Source organism: Rutidosis leptorrhynchoides, chromosome 11, assembly GCF_046630445.1.
Source record: "Rutidosis leptorrhynchoides isolate AG116_Rl617_1_P2 chromosome 11, CSIRO_AGI_Rlap_v1, whole genome shotgun sequence".
NCBI lineage: Eukaryota > Viridiplantae > Streptophyta > Magnoliopsida > Asterales > Asteraceae > Rutidosis > Rutidosis leptorrhynchoides.
Window position 1 is genome coordinate 232778075 of NC_092343.1, and position 17097 is coordinate 232795171.

General features: G+C 31.3%; 1 non-coding gene across 1 annotated transcript; it reads left to right on the forward strand.

Annotated features, from left to right (window-relative positions):
* Positions 1-8215: 8215 nt before the first annotated feature.
* On the forward strand, positions 8216-8322 carry LOC139879032 (small nucleolar RNA R71). The gene has a single exon (XR_011769886.1). It is a non-coding gene; the product is annotated as a small nucleolar RNA R71 (small nucleolar RNA).
* The last annotated feature ends 8775 nt before the right edge of the window (positions 8323-17097 follow it).

Consider the following 17097-nt stretch of genomic DNA (forward strand, 5'->3'; position numbering starts at 1 on the left):
GTCTACTACAACAACCTGAAATCCCGGAATGGAAATGGGAAAACATTACCATGGATTTCATTACTAAATTGTCAAGGACTGCAAGTGGTTACGATACTATTTGTGTAATAGTTGATCGTCTTACCAAGTCAGCACACTTCCTGCCAATAAGAGAAGATGACAAGATGGAGAAGTTAGCACGACTGTATTTGAAGGAAGTCGTCTCCAGACATAGAATACAAATCTCTATTATCTCTGATAGGGATGGCAGATTTATTTCAAGATTCTGGCAGACATTACAGCAAGCATTAGGAACTCGTCTAGACATGAGTACTGCCTATCATCCATAAACTGATGGGCAGAGCAAAAGGACGATACAAATGCTTGAAGACATGCTACGAGCATGTGTTACTGATTTCGGAAACAGTTGGGATCGACATCTACCGTTAGCAGAATTTTCCTACAACAACAGCTACCATTCAAGCATTGAGATGGCGCCGTTTGAAGCACTTTATGGTAGAAAGTGCAGGTCTCCGATTTGTTGGAGTGAAGTGGGGGATAGACAGATTACGGGTCCGGAGATAATACAAGAAACTACCGAGAAAATCATCCAAATTCAACAAAGATTGAAAACCGCCCAAAGTCGACAAAAGAGCTACGCTGACATTAAATGAAAAGATATAGAATTTGAAATTGGAGAGATGGTCATGCTTAAAGTTGCACCTTGGAAAGGCGTTGTTCGATTTGGTAAACAAGGGAAATTAAATCCAAGGTATATTAGACCATTCAAGATTATTGATCGTGTCGGACCAGTAGCTTACCGACTTGAATTACCTCAACAACTCGCGGCTGTACATAACACTTTCCACGTCTAGAATTTGAAGAAAAGTTTTACTAAAGAAGATCTCACTATTCCATTAGATGAAATCCAAATCAACGAAAAACTTCAATTTATCGAAGAACCCGTCGAAATAATGGATCGTGAGGTTAAAAGACTTAAGCAAAACAAGATACCAATTGTTAAGGTTTGATGGAATGCTCGTAGAGGACCCGAGTTCACCTGGGAATGAGAAGATCAGATAAAGAAGAAATACCCGCATTTATTTCTAGAAGATATGTCAACACCTCCAACTGCTTAAAATTTCGGGACGAAATTTATTTAACGGGTAGGTACTGTAGTGACCCGAACTTTTCCATGTTTATATATATATTAAATGATATTGTTATTTACATGAATAAGTGTTTCCAACATGTTAAGCAATCAAACTTGTTAAGACTTGATTAATTGAAATAGGTTTCATATAGACAATTGACCACCCAAGTTGACCGGTGATTCACGAACGTTAAAACTTGTAAAAACTATACGATGACATATATATGGTTATATATATAGTTAACATGATTTATTATAAGTATGTATCTCATTAGGTATTTTAACAATGAGTTATATACATAAAAATGAGACTATTAATTTAAGAAACTCGAAAACGATATATATAACGATTATCGTTATAACAACGTCTTACTAGGTACATATGAATCATATTAAGATATTGATACACTTGGTTAATTATGTTAAATGATAAGTAAATATATTATTAAGTGTATTAACAATGAAATACATATGTAAAAATAAGACTACTAACTTAATGATTTCGAAACGAGACATATATGTAACGATTATCGTTGAAACGACATTTAACTGTATATACATCATACTAAGATATATTATATATCATAATATCATGATAATATAAAAATTTAACATCTCATTTGTTATAATAAACAATGGGTTAACAACATTCAACAAGAACGTTAACCTAAAGGTTTCAAAACAACATTTACATGTAACGACTAACGATGACTTAACGACTCAGTTAAAATGTATATACATGTAGTGTTTTAATATGTATTCATACACTTTTGAAAGACTTCAAGACACTTATCAAAATACTTCTACTTAACAAAAATGCTTACAATTACATCCTCGTTCAGTTTCATCAACAATTCTACTCGTATGCACCCGTATTCGTACTCATACAATACACAACTTTTAGATGTATGTACTATTAGTATATACACTCCAATGATCAGCTCTTAGCAGCCCATATGAGTCACCTAACACATGTGAGAACCATCATTTGGCAACTAGCATGAAATATCTCATAAAATTACAAAAATATGAGTAATCATTCATGACTTATTTACATGAAAACAAAATTACATATCCTTTATATCTAATCCATACACCAACGACCAAAAACACCTACAAATACTTTCATTCTTAAATTTTCTTCATCTAATTGATCTCTCTCAAGTTCTATCTTCAAGTTCTAAGTGTTCTTCATAAATTCCAAAAGTTCTAGTTTCATAAAATCAAGAATACTTCCAAGATTGCAAGTTTACTTCCAAGTTTTCTAAATCCATTCCAAGTAATCATCCAAGATCAAGAAACCTTTGTTAGTTATAGTAGGTTATCTTTCTAATACAAGGTAATAATCATATTCAAACTTTAATTCAATTTCTATAACTATAACAATCTTATTTCGAGTGGAAATCTTACTTGAAATTGTTTTCGTGTCATGATTCTGCTTCAAGAACTTTCAACCCATCCAAGGATCCTTTGAAGCTATATCTATTTTTCTCATTTTCAGTAGTTTTATCCAAGGAACTTGAGGTAGTAATGATGTTCATAACATCATTCGATTCATACATAAAAAGCTGTCTTATTCAACGTTATAAACTTGTAATCACTAGAACATAGTTTAGTTAATTCTAAACTTGTTCGTAAATAAAGTTAATCCTTCTAACTAGACTTTTAAAATCAACTAAACACATTTTATATATCTATATGATATTCTAACTTAATGATTTAAAACCCGAAAACACGATAAACACCATAAAACTGGATATACGCCGTCGTAGTAAAACCGGGGGCTGTTTTGGTTGGGATAATTAAAAGCTAAGAAGAACTTTGATTTAAAAGCTATACTTCTGGAAAAATGATTTTTCTTATGAACATGAAACTATATCCAAAAATCATGGTTAAACTCAAAGTGAAAGTATGTTTTTCAAAATGGTCATCAAGATGTCGTTCTTTCGACCGAAATGACTACCTCTTTCAAAAATGACTTGTAACTTGTATTTCCAACTATAAACTTATAATTTTTCTATTTAGATTCATAAAGTTAAGTTCAATACAAAACCGTGGCCACTGGAATCACTCAAAACGGATTAGAAACGAAGAAATGGCGAGTAAAACAAGATTGATAAAAACTACTCATTTTACCTACGTGAAAGTTAGTAATAAATCTATTCCAACCATAATCTAATCAACTTATATTGTATATTATGTAATCTTGAGATACCATAGACACGTATACAATATTTCGACCTATCATGTCGACCCATCTATATATATATTGCGGAACAACCATAGACACTCTATATGTGAATGTTGGAGTTAGCTATACAGGGTTGAGGTTGATTCCAAAATATATATATAGTTTGAGTTGTGATCAATACTGAGATATGTATACACTGGGTCGTGGATTGATTCAAGATAATATTTATCGATTTATTTCTGTACATCTAACTGTGGACAACTAGTTGTAGGTTACTAACGAGGACAGCTGACTTAATAAACTTAAAACATCAAAATGTATTAAAAGTATTGTAAATATATTTTGAACATAGTTTGATATATATGTATATATTGTTATAGGTTCGTGAATCAACCAGTGGCCAAGTCTTACTTCCCGACGAAGTAAAAATCTGTGAAAGTGAGTTATAGTCCCACTTTTAAAATCTATTATTTTTGGGATGAGAATACATGCATGTTTTATAAATGATTTACAAAATAGACACAAGTATGTGAAACTACATTCTATGGTTGAATTATCGAAATCGAATATGCCCCTTTTTATTAAGTCTGGTAATCTGAGAATTAGGGAACAGACACCCTAATTGACGCGAATCCTAAAGATAGATCTATTGGGTCTAACAAACCCCATCCAAAGTACCGGATGCTTTAGTACTTCGAAATTTATATCATATCCGAAGGGTGTCCCGGAATGATGGGAATATTCTTATATATATGCATCTTGTTAATGTCGGTTACCAGGTGTTCACCATATGAATGATTTTTATCTCTATGTATGGGATATGTATTGAAATATGAAATCGTGTGGTCTATTGTTACGATTTGATATATATAGGTTAAACCTATAACTCACCAACATTTTTGTTGACGTTTAAAGCATGTTTATTCTCAGGTGAATACTAAGAGCTTCCGCTGTTGCATACTAAAATAAGGACAAGATTTGGAGTCCATGTTTGTATGATATTGTGTAAAAACTGCATTCAAGAAACTGATTTCGATGTAACATATTTTTATTGTAAACCATTATGTAATGGTCGTGTGTAAACAGGATATTTTAGATTATCATTATTTGATAATCTACGTAAAGCTTTTTAAACCTTTATTTATGAAATAAAGGTTATGGTTTGTTTTAAAAATGAATGCAGTCTTTGAAAAACGTCTCATATAGAGGTCAAAACCTCGCAACGAAATCAATTAATATGGAACGTTTTTAATCAATAAGATCGGGACATTTCATGTGGATCTTCCCAGAAATAGTGTTTTATATCACCAAAGAATTTCTTTCGTTTTTGGTACGACAATCCTTTTTCAAGGAATCCACATACTAAATAGTTTGCATAGTCTGCAAACCATGGAATTTCACTATAATCTATCTTCAATAGATATTCGTCAGGAAAGTTATCTTGTATAGCTGATTCATTCAGAACTTCTAATTCGGGATTTTCAAGACGAGAAAGATGATCAGCGGCGAGATTTTCTGCTCCCTTTTTATCTCGGATTTCAATATCGAACTCTTGTAAGAGTAAGATCTAACGAATTAATCTTGATTTGGCATCTTGTTTCGAAAATAGGTATCTAAGAGCAGAATGGTCGGTATAGACCACCGTTTTAGCTAGAACGAGATATGAACAAAATTTGTCAAAAGCAAAGACAATAGCAAGGAGTTCTTTTTCAGTAGTTGTGTAATTCGTTTGTACTCCTTGTAACGTCTCACTAGCGTAATAAATAGGTTGAAATCGTTTTTCAATCCTTTGTCCTAAAACGGCTCCCATTGCAAAATCACTTTCATCGCACATCAGTTCAAACGGTAGATTCCAATTTGGAGTTATCATGATCGGCGCATTAGTGAGTTTTTCTTTAAGAATATTAAAAGATTTGATGCATTCATCTGAAAAGATGAATGGAGCATCCTTTTCTAGGAGTTTATTCATAGGAGTGGCAATTTTAGAAAAATCTTTTATGAAACGTCGGTAAAAACCAGCATGCCCTAGAAAACTCCTAACTCCTCTAACATTGATGGGATGTGGAAGTTTAGCAATTACATCTACTTTAGCTCTATCCACTTCAATTCCTTCCTTTGAAATTTTATGACCAAGAACGATGCCTTCTTTAACCATGAAATGGCATTTCTCCCAATTAAGAACTAGATTTGATTGTTCGCATCTAATAAGCATTCGTTCAAGATTGACTAGACATGATTTAAAAGTATCACCGAAGACTGAAAAGTCATCCATGAAAACTTCCATGCATTCTTCTATCATGTCGTGAAAAATCGCCATCATGCACCTTTGAAAGGTTGCAGGGGTGTTGCAAAGTCCAAATGGCATGCGTTTATAAGAAAAAGTACCATAAGGGCACGTGAACGTGGTTTTCTCTTGGTCCTCGGGTGCTATTGGAATTTGAAAATATCCGGAAAAACCATCAAGAAAACAATAATAACTATTTCCGGCTAATCTTTCCAACATTTGATCAATGAAAGGTAAGGGAAAGTGATCTTTTCTGGTGGCGTCATTTAATTTTCTATAATCAATACAAACACGCCATCCTGTTACAGTCCTAGTAGGAATAAGCTCATTTTTTTCATTTGTGATGACAGTCATGCCACCCTTCTTAGGTACACATTGAACTGGGCTTACCCATGGACTATCTGAGATTGGATAAATTAAACCTGCATTTAGCAGTTTAATAATTTCTTTTTTAACAACATCTTGCATATTAGGATTTAGTCTTTTTTGGCGTTGCACATACATTTTATGACCTTCTTCCATAAGGATTTTATGTGTGCCATACGAAGGACTTATTCCTTTAATGTCATGAATCTTCCATGCAATAGCTGGTTTATGAGCTCTTAGCACAGAAATGAGTTGAGATTTTTCATTTTCCGTAAGAGAAGACGATATTATTACAGGTAATTCAGATTCACCATGTAAATAAGCATATTCCAAATAGTTTGGAAGTGGCTTTAACTCTAATGTCGGTGGTTCTTCTATCGATGATTTGTATCGATATCTGGCTTCCTCTTTTAGCATTTGAATTTCTTCTGTTGTTGGTTCATATCCATTAGCCATAAGTGTAGCTAACATTTCAGTTTCATCAATTGGTTCGGTTCCTTCTCCTAAAGAACATTCTCCTGTTCCTTGTAATTCTGGAAATTCTTCTAACAATTCTGCATGTGAATCTATAGTTTGAATGTAATAACATGTATCATCTGCAGATTGCGGTTGTTGCATGGCTCTATCAACAGAAAAGGTAACACTCTCGTCCTCTATACGTAGGGTCAGTTTCTTACCAAACACGTCTATTATTGCTTTAACCGTGTTTAAGAATGGTCTTCCTAATATGAGATGAACTCGAGAATCTTCTTCCATGTTCAGAATAAGAAAATCTACTGGAAATACTAAAGTATCAACTTTAACTAGCATGTTCTCCATTATCCCTCTAGGATATTTTACTGATCGATCTGCTAGTTGTATACTTATTCTTGTTGGTTTCAATTCTCCAAGGTCTAATTTAGCGTATAGTGGAAATGGCATTAAATTTATACTAGCACCTAAATCTGCCAATGCTTCTATTGAACTAAGACTACCCAGAAAATATGGAATCGTGAAACTTCCTGGATCTGATAATTTTTCTGGTATCTTATTCAACAGTACTGCAGAACAATTAACATTCATAGTAACAGCCGAGAGTTCTTCCATTTTCTTTCTATTCGTGATTAGATCTTTCAGAAATATAGCATATCTAGGCATTCCTGAAATCACATCAATGAAAAGAAGGTTGACATTTATTTGTTTAAACATATCCAAGAATTTGGATTGCTCGGCTTCAAGTCTCTCTTTTCTCATTTTACTCGGGTAAGGAAGTGGTGGTTGGTATGGTTTAACATAAGGTTTTTCCTTAACTGTGTTATCTTCATTAACCTTTTCAACTACCGGTTCTGTTTCCTTTTCTTGATCAGGTTGTGGTTCTTGTGGAGTAGAAATAGAGTCATCAGAAATTACAGGTATTTCAGGTGGTTTAAGTGTAATACCACTTCTTGTGGTAATAGCTTTAGCTGTTTCATTCCGGGGGTTAGCATTTGTATCACTGGGTAAACTTCCCGGTTTTCTTTCACCTATCAACCTTGCTAGGTTGCTTACTTCTTGTTCCAGATTTTGAATAGAAGCTTGTTGATTTCTAAATGCTTGAGCATTTTGTTCATTGGTTTGTTTCTGAGATGTGAAAAACTGCGTTTGAGATTCAACTAGCTTCGACATCATATCTTCTAAATTTGACTTTTTATCATCGGTTTGTGGTGGTTTGTTTTGAAAAATAGGTCTTTGCTGATTGTAAGTATTGTTGGATACTTGTTGATTTCTAGGACCTTGTTGGTTGTTTTATGGAACATTTCGATTATAATTCTGGTTTTGCTTGTAGATCGGTCTTGGCGGTTGATAATTATTCTGATAATTATTTCCAGGCCTTTGGTTTAGATATGAAATATTCTCTCTTTGTTCCATTGTTTGTTCAATACTGAGACAATCTTTTGTCAAATGTGGTCCTCCACACTGCTCACAACTAATTCTTATTGAGTGAATATCTTTAGTCATCTTTTCCATTCGTCTCTCGACAACATCTATCTTTGCGGAAATGGAATCTAAGTCATGGCTAGAATCGGCTCTAGCTGCTTTAGATGATCTAACGATATCTTTTTCTTAATGCCACTTATGTGAGTGGGAAGCAGTGTTATCAATAATTTTGTAAGCGTCAGTTGCGGTTTTCTTCATAATGGAACCACCAGCTGCTATATCGATGTCTTTTCGTGTAGTGATGTCACATCCTTGGTAGAATATTTGTACTATTTGACAAGTGTCTAAACCATGTTGAGGACATCCTCTCAATAACTTTCCAAATCTTGTCCACGCTTCATATAGAGTTTCATTTGGCTTTTGTGTAAACGTAACAATTTCTCCTTGAAGTCTTACGGCTTTAGATGCCGGAAAGAATTGTTTAAGAAAATTTTCAACTAAAACATCTCATGTATCAATCGCCCCTTCAGGTAACGATTCTAACCAATCTTTGGCATCTCCCTTTAAAGTCCATGGAAATAACATGAGATATATTTGTTCATCCTCCACTTCTCTTATTTTAAATAAAGTGCAAATCCTGTTAAAGGTACGAAGATGTTCATTTGGATCTTCCTTCGGTACACCACTAAATTGGCATTGATTAGTTACCATGTGTAAGATTTGTCCTTTTATTTTATAATCTGGCGCATTAATGTCTGGTTGAGTAATTGCGTGACCTTGGCCAGTGCGTTTAGCTCGCATTCTGTCTTCCATACTTAGAGGTTCCAGATTTTCCATGATTGAATTTGTTGAATCTGAATCACTAGAGGATTCTGATTTAATGGGTTGTTCCTCGACAATCTCTGTTTGAATGATTGGTGGTTCCGGAGGAAAGATTAGTGGTTCAGGATCTCTGAATTGTCCCTGAATATCCTCTGGATTCTCAATTGTGAGGTCGGGTTCAAAAATGGATTATCGAAAATTTGAATTGGAGTACTTGGTCGACTGGATGACGATTCTAAAGAAAAATCAACGGCGAAAATATTGGCTAGATGTCTTGATCGAGTTACAGGTGGTGAACGTATAAAAGGTGGTGAACGTTTTGCTCTGTGCATTCACTGTATATCCTATTAGTTATAAAAGATAAAAATTATATAAGTTATCGAATTAATAGACTTTTCTGCTTTTGCCCACGTTTCGAATAGCCAAAAGATGTAGCAGAGAGCCAGAACCCTTTAAATCGGAAGCTCACAACTCAGCCACTAACAAATCCAACTATTACTACGAAGCAGAAAATTTTGGATGTCTATCAATTTAACCACTTAAAATAATTTTTCGTTGAAATTTAAAGAAATTTTAGAGAAGAAATAGAAAATTCTATGTCCTAAAAACTAGAGCGGCAAAAAATAAGAAAGAAAAAGAGTGCGTCGAAAAGCGTCAAAAAATAATAAAAAGAACGTAGCGCGTCGAAACTTAAAGTCTAAAAACTAAAAATTAAAAGTTACGTCTAAAGATATTAAAGCTTAAAAGGAATTCTATATCTAAAACAGCAATAACTTAAAAAGTACTAAAATATAAAAACTAAAGCGATAAACAACGTCGTAAAATTCTAAAGTACCTAAATCTTAGTCTAAAGAAAGAGCACTTAAGAGATTTTACGGCAAAACTTAAAAATCTAGAAATAAAAATAACTAAGGCAAAAACTAGTCTTAAAATTAATTACTAACGATAAATATACAAATTATGATTTAAACGATTAAAATATACAATTTATAAAAAGATACAAAAAATGATAAAATTACTAATTTTTATAAAAATATTATTTTTATATTATTTATTTTATAAAAGTATTAATTTAATAGTTAATAAAACTAGATAAAACTTAAATTACAAAATTAATTAAAACTTAAAACTGAAAACTAAAAATTAATTAAATAATAAAACCTAATTAGTTTTAATAATAATAATAATAAAAATTTAACCCTAAATCCGTAATTAATGCTGGCTGAGGGTTTGACCTGTCAGACGGCTCCGCGAGTGCGGTGCCATGTGCCAGAAAAATTCCGCGAGTGCGGATGTTGCAGGTTCAAACGAGAATGGTTCAATTTCGCAGGTTCAGTTTGTTTTATTTAATTTTTTTTTACTTTTTATTTTAATTTTCTGTTTTATAAAATATTTATATTAAATAAATAAAAACTTATAATTTGAAAAATAGAAATAGAAATACTTTATACTTTTATATATTTTAAACAAATTCTTAAAAATATATAGATATTTTTTTATATTTTTGTATTTTTAATATTTAAAACGTATTTTTATAAAAATAAACTAAAACTTAATAAAAATCTTTTTTTTATATTGCGTTTCACTTCCGGCGTTTAAGCAGTCCCCGGCAGCGGCGCCAAAAATACTTGATGTTATGCGAGGTGTATACAAAATAGTTGTATTTTTACTACTAAATACTATTAAATACAATACAATTTTACACAAGTTATTTATTTATTTATAGAGTGGAAATACCTAAACCTTGCTACAACACTTATAGGCAGTGTACCAAATCGTACAGTAGTGTAGTTTTTAGTAAGTCCGGTTCGTTCAACAGGGATCTTAGCCAAGTTTAACGCTATATTTTTTAAAACTATATTTATAAAAATAAAAATATAAATATATATATATATATATATATATATATATATATATATATATATATATATATATAAGTAGTATTATTATTATAAAAGGGGATTTTTTTACCGTTTAATGACCGGTTTGTCGATTTTAAAACTTTAGGCGCAGTTAAACCTAATGTAAAATATTAAAAATAAATATAACTTAATTTTAAGTGTAAAGTAAATAACGATAATGAAATTGCGATAAATAAAAGTGCGATAAATAAAATGACGATAAATAAAATTGCGATAATTAAAAAGTACGATAAATAAAATGACAATAAATTAAAGTGCAATAATTAAAAGTGCAATTAAATATGAAATAAAGGAATTATGCTTATTTAAACTTCCGTAATCATGATGTTTGACGAGTTGATTTTAGTTTTATTACCATGGGTTAATTGTCCTTTGTCCTAGATTATTCAATATGTCCATCTGGTTTTTGTCCATAACAGTCCATCAGTCATAAATATAAAGTGCGAGTGTCCTCGTCAAATTATCCTTATATCCGAAGTCAAATATTCCAACTAATTGGGGACTTAAACTATAATTACACCAAGTGTCCTTGTATATAATTCACCCCTGTTTTAATAAGTCCATTAACTATTAATCCATTCCCGTGTCCGGTTAAATGAACGATTATTAGTACTTATAAATATCCCGCCCATCGTGTCCGATCGAGTGTATGTGGTTATTTATAGGTACGTCCAATTGTAAATCTTTATATTAAATTAACAAACTATCATTTAATTAAACAAATATAAAGCCCATTAAGAGCCCATAGTCTAATTTCCACAAGTGTCGTTCTTTTGTCCAAACCCCAATTATGGTACAAAGCCCAATTACCCAATTTTAATATTTAGCCCAACATCATGATTACTTCGGCTTAAATAAACATAATAATAACTTAGCTACGAGACATTAATTTAAAAAGGTTGAACATAACTTACAATGATTAATAATAGCGTAGCGTTATACGGACAGAATTTCGACTTACACACTTACAACATTAACTAACATACCCTTATTATTAAAATTAAAATTGAAATTAAAATTAAAATTATTATATATATATATATATATATATATATATATATATATATATATATATATATATATATATATATATATATATATATATATACGTTGAGAGAATGAAGAAAGAAAAAGATGTGATTTCGTTGTGCATAATTCGTTGCCTTTTATAGACCCACGTTTTCCTATAGATCTCCGCGAGTGCGGTTGTTTTATACATCAGAACTCCGCGAGTGCGGAAGTCTGGATTACAGCTCACATATTGACCCAAAACGTGGGCCGCGTAAATATATAATATATAATAATATATATAATTAATTATATATTATATTATATTCTTGAGCATAGTTGACTTGTAATTTTTTGTCCATTGCGTCGAGTGTTGAGAGTTGACTCTAGTCCCGGTTCCGGATTTTCGAACGTCATTGCGTACAATTTAATATCTTGTATTTTGCGTTTTGCGTCTTGTACTCTTGTAATTTTGAGACGTTTCTCATCACCAATTTGAACCACTTTGATTGTAATTTGTACTTTTTAGCTTTTTGGTCGTTTGCGTCTTCAATTCGTCGAATCTGCCTTTCGTCTTCACCTTTTATTATTTAAACGAATATTACTTGTAAATAGAACAATTGCAACTAAAAGCTTGTCTTTCTTGAGGGATAATGCTATAAAATATATTTTTGTTTTTAGCATTATCAATACACTTTAACTTTATATATAAGAAAAATATCAACTAGAACGCATCTTTTGCTGTACATGTTTTGTTACTTAACCCATCTATCTATATATATATATTATTATCTCACTATTTTTTTTAGAATATAACCCACCAATACTTCTAGTTTCTGCCTTCTATTTGATTTTTCTAAAATTCACTTTAGAAAACCCAAGTATTGTAAACAATCCCTTGTTTCCTTCACAGAACGTAATATCAATTTTATTACCATTACCATCCATGATCTTCGTAGCTTGATCATACCACCACCATTAACCGTAAACCACCACTACCTTGAATCCATCTCCAGCCACCTACTCTCTCTCTTCTCTCTCTCTTTCTCTCTTATGGAAATCACCATAACGGTCACCACCCCTACCTTAACAACCCACCATCACAGCGGACTGTTTTGCAGCCAAGATAAATCTAACCCTTTCCTATTAATAACAACCTGCATCTCATGCTATTGTACGAGGACTGCGAATGACTGCTGTTTTCTTTTTATTTATATGTCCAAGAACGCCACTCAAAACCGCTGCTATGTTGCTGTATTTTTACTATTATTCGAATTCCTACTTCTGTTTTGATGTTGCTGTTGTAGCTTAACGTGTAATAATAATGAAGATGATTATTCTAATATGATGTAAGATCGTGAAGATGATGGTGATACTGCACGATACATAATGTATAATGTATGGTGATTAGATTTAGACTATAACCACGATGATAGTGAATAAGGATGATGATGATTTCGATGTTTAGATGATGATTCGTGATTTTTTTGATAAACCGATATAATGATTATTATAGTGATGTTTCTGTGAAGATATTGATGATGTTTAGAAGATGATACATAAATGATTAAGTTGATGTTGATGCGTTAGATGATAGATAAAATGATGATGATGAAAAAGCTATACGGTTATGAGGATGATGATGATGTACACAGGGTTTACAAGGATGATCATGGAGGTTAGATAATGACACATAAAATAATAAATGGGTTATAAATGTTTGGGTGGCATTTAATTCAGAAAAACAATAGGTAGAGCCATGGTTAGAAGGGGTGTCGGGGAACGAGAGGTCACGGGTTCGAGTCCGGGATGAGTCACTATTTTTTTTAAGGCCTACTTCCTTGAAGGTAGTCTTATTCTTATTAGTATTATTTTTATTATCATTTATATTATTATTATTATTGTTATTACAATGATTATTATTATTGTTATTAATATTATTGTTATTATTAGTATTATAACACTTATTATTATTATTATTATTATTATTATTATTATTATTATTATTATTATTATTATTATTATTATTATTATCATAGTTATAAGTATTAAAACCATTATTATTATTATTATTATTATTATTATTATTATTATTATTATTATTATTATTATTATTATTATTAACATTATTAATGTAATTATTATTATAAATTTTGTCATTCAAGTATTAGTTATCATTATTATTATTATGATTATAATTATAAATAAGAATATTATTATTATTATTATTAGTAACATAAGTATTATTATAAATATTATCATTATTATTATTAATATAATCATTAGTATTATTATTATTAAGCTTATTACCATTATTACCATTCTTACTAAAATTATTATTTTGTTATCACTAAAACTATCAATATTTTCACAAATAGATACTTTTATATAAAAATACATTACGTTATACTTTTATTATTAAAAAGATATTAGTTAAGCTATATCAATTAATAATAAATATATACTAAACCTTAATATATACAGTTTTTATTATTAATGATAAGTAATAGTTATATAAAACATATAAACTAAATATATTAAATTTATCTAAATAACATATAGTATAACAAGTATATTACTAATAACAAAATATATATATATAAAATTTCTTAATTACGATTATATGTGGTAATATATATGAGTGATATAGGTTCGTGAATCCGAGGCCAACCTTGCATTTGTTCAATGTCGTCATATGTATTTTTACTACAAAATATAGTATTGTGAGTTCATTTGATTCCCTTTTACTCTTTACATTTTTGGGACTGAGAATACATGCGCTGTTTTTACAACTGCTTTATTAAATGCCTTTGAAATCTATATTTTTGGAGTGAGATGCTTTTATAAATGTTTGACGAGATAGACACAAGCAAAACATTCCTCGAATAAATTATTATACAGACAGAAGTTCTGTTGATTATTATTGAATTAGGTGGACATGATAATTGCCACCAATTGATGAATATATTTTCCCCTGATTATTATTGCTTGATAACCTAAGAATTAGAATCGGGTATGGCCCTAATTCACGCGAATCCTAAAGGTAGCTACCGGGTTTAACACCCCCACCCAGAATGTTCACTAGACGGAAGGGCTAGTGGGCGTGGTGTTTAGTACTTCGAAGTTTATATATTATACAGACGAGATGTTTTGTTTTGGGGATATTATTGATGCGCATTATATGTTAAGGTCGGTTACCATGTTGAGCAATGAAATTGAAATGAATGTTATGTATCGAGAGAATGATTTTTATACACAGGTTATGTGTATTAGTTTTGTGCACGAGATATGTGCACGATTATTTAAAAATCGCGAGGAAACCTACGGGAGAGAAAAGGATACGAACCTACTCTGCTAAGCATTATGAAAAATGATTTCGTACACGAGATAGGTATGCTGTATTTGAATCTTGTGGTCTATCAAAATGATGAATTTTATTGTTTGCGATAAACTTATGAACTCACCAACCTTTTGGTTGACACTTTAAAGCATGTTTATTCTCAGGTATAAAAGAAATCTCCCGCTGTGCATTTGCTCATTTTAGAGATATTACTTGGAGTTATTCATGACATATTTCAAAAGACGTTGCATTCGAGTCGTTGAGTTCATCAAGATTATTATTAAGTCACTTATAGTTGGATGTATTATGAAATGGTATGCATGCTGTCAACTTTCAATGTAAAGAAAGTTTGTCTTTTAAAAACGAATGCAATGTTTGTAAAATGTATCATTTAGAGGTCAAATAGCTCGCAATGAAATCAACTATTGTGAATCGTTTATAATCGGTATAAACGGGCATTTCATTTTACACGGGGGAGGGAGTATAAGCTTTCATCATTTAAACACAAAAAGTATAAATTGTAAAGTTCATCAACTACCCTTGTAACCTATGTTAAGTTCGATACACGGTTAAGGAAAATGGCGCGGTAAGATAAATTAAATTATTAAGATTATCAATAAAAAGATAATTGAACATTTTCATATGTTAAAAACGGATTTTATTTTTTTATTATTTTGCACAAAATGTACTACTTCGAGCAACTTTAAATTGTTTAAAATTCACTACTACAAAAAAGACATTCCAAACCGGTTTTATGGGCTTTGCAAACCGGTTTTAAAACCGGTTTCGAACATATCACTTTTCAAACCGGTTGTTTTAAGAACCCAGTTTCAAATCTATTTTTAATATATATATATATATATATATATATATATATATATATATATATATATATATATATATATAATCAGTTCTTCATCATCATCATCACCAGATCTTCATCATCGCCAGATCACCATCATCACCAGATCAACATCATCACCTTCACCTTCACCTTCACCAGATCTACAACATCACCATCACCACCTTCATCCCCGTTTTTCATCATCATCACCTTCATCATACAAAAACAAACAGATCCGCCCGGTAGTTCATCGATCTTCATCCTTTAAACATATTTAATTAGCGAACACAGCTAAAGATTTAATCGTACCTGTTTACGAAGCATCAAAAGAATTAATTGAACATCAAAATAATTAATCGAACATCAAAAGAATTAATCGAAAATGAAGGCATTATTAGTCTAATGATAAAATAAGAACAAATTATTTAGAAACTTGTAACAAAAACTTGTTGATGATGAAGTGAGTGGCGCCATGTTTGAAAAATTTGAAAGTGAATGGACAATGTCAGGATATATTGATGATATAATATATACACAGATCGAGATGTAAAGTTGTTCATGGAACCGGTTTACTCCACAAAAGGGAGTTCTAAAGTTTAAAGCGGTTTTTTAAGGAACCGGTTTCAAAATGTAGGAATCAGAATCGGTTTTATGAAAAAACCGATTTCTCTTTTCCGCCCGAAAATGAAACCGGTCTCAATACCCTTTTGATACCGGTTTTCCTTCAAAACACACAAAACCGGTTTGTTATGAGGGGTTTGCGTTCGACATTCTGTATTAGTGATTGAAGGAATGTTGTTCACATGAAAGTCATATCATAATCCTTTTCTAGAAACTATAACAATTATATTACCTTTATTAAAATTAGTAACTTTTTTTATTTTCTTTTGAAAAAAATACGCCGTTGGTACATATGGTTTGTTTACATTTTCATCTCAAAACCTTAACTCTTTTTTTTCAGCGTTGGTACCTATGTTTTGCTTCAGTTTCGTGATGGGTACCCCATGGTAACGTCTGTTAAGTTTTTTAAGGTTAACATCTCACATGTGCCACACATGTGAGGGTAGTATTGTCCTTTCAATACTTTATAATGTTTTCAATTTAAAAACCATATGGTTACAACTCTTTAAGCCAAAGTATGACTTATTATGGTGTGTATGTATTTTCAAACCAGTTTCTACACCACAAATGTAAGACCCGAATATTTATCTTGCTTGTTTGTGTATTTAGACGTTCGAGATTGGGTTTCGCGGATTATTTATATAAAGTTTAAAATGCAAAAGAATCTGTTT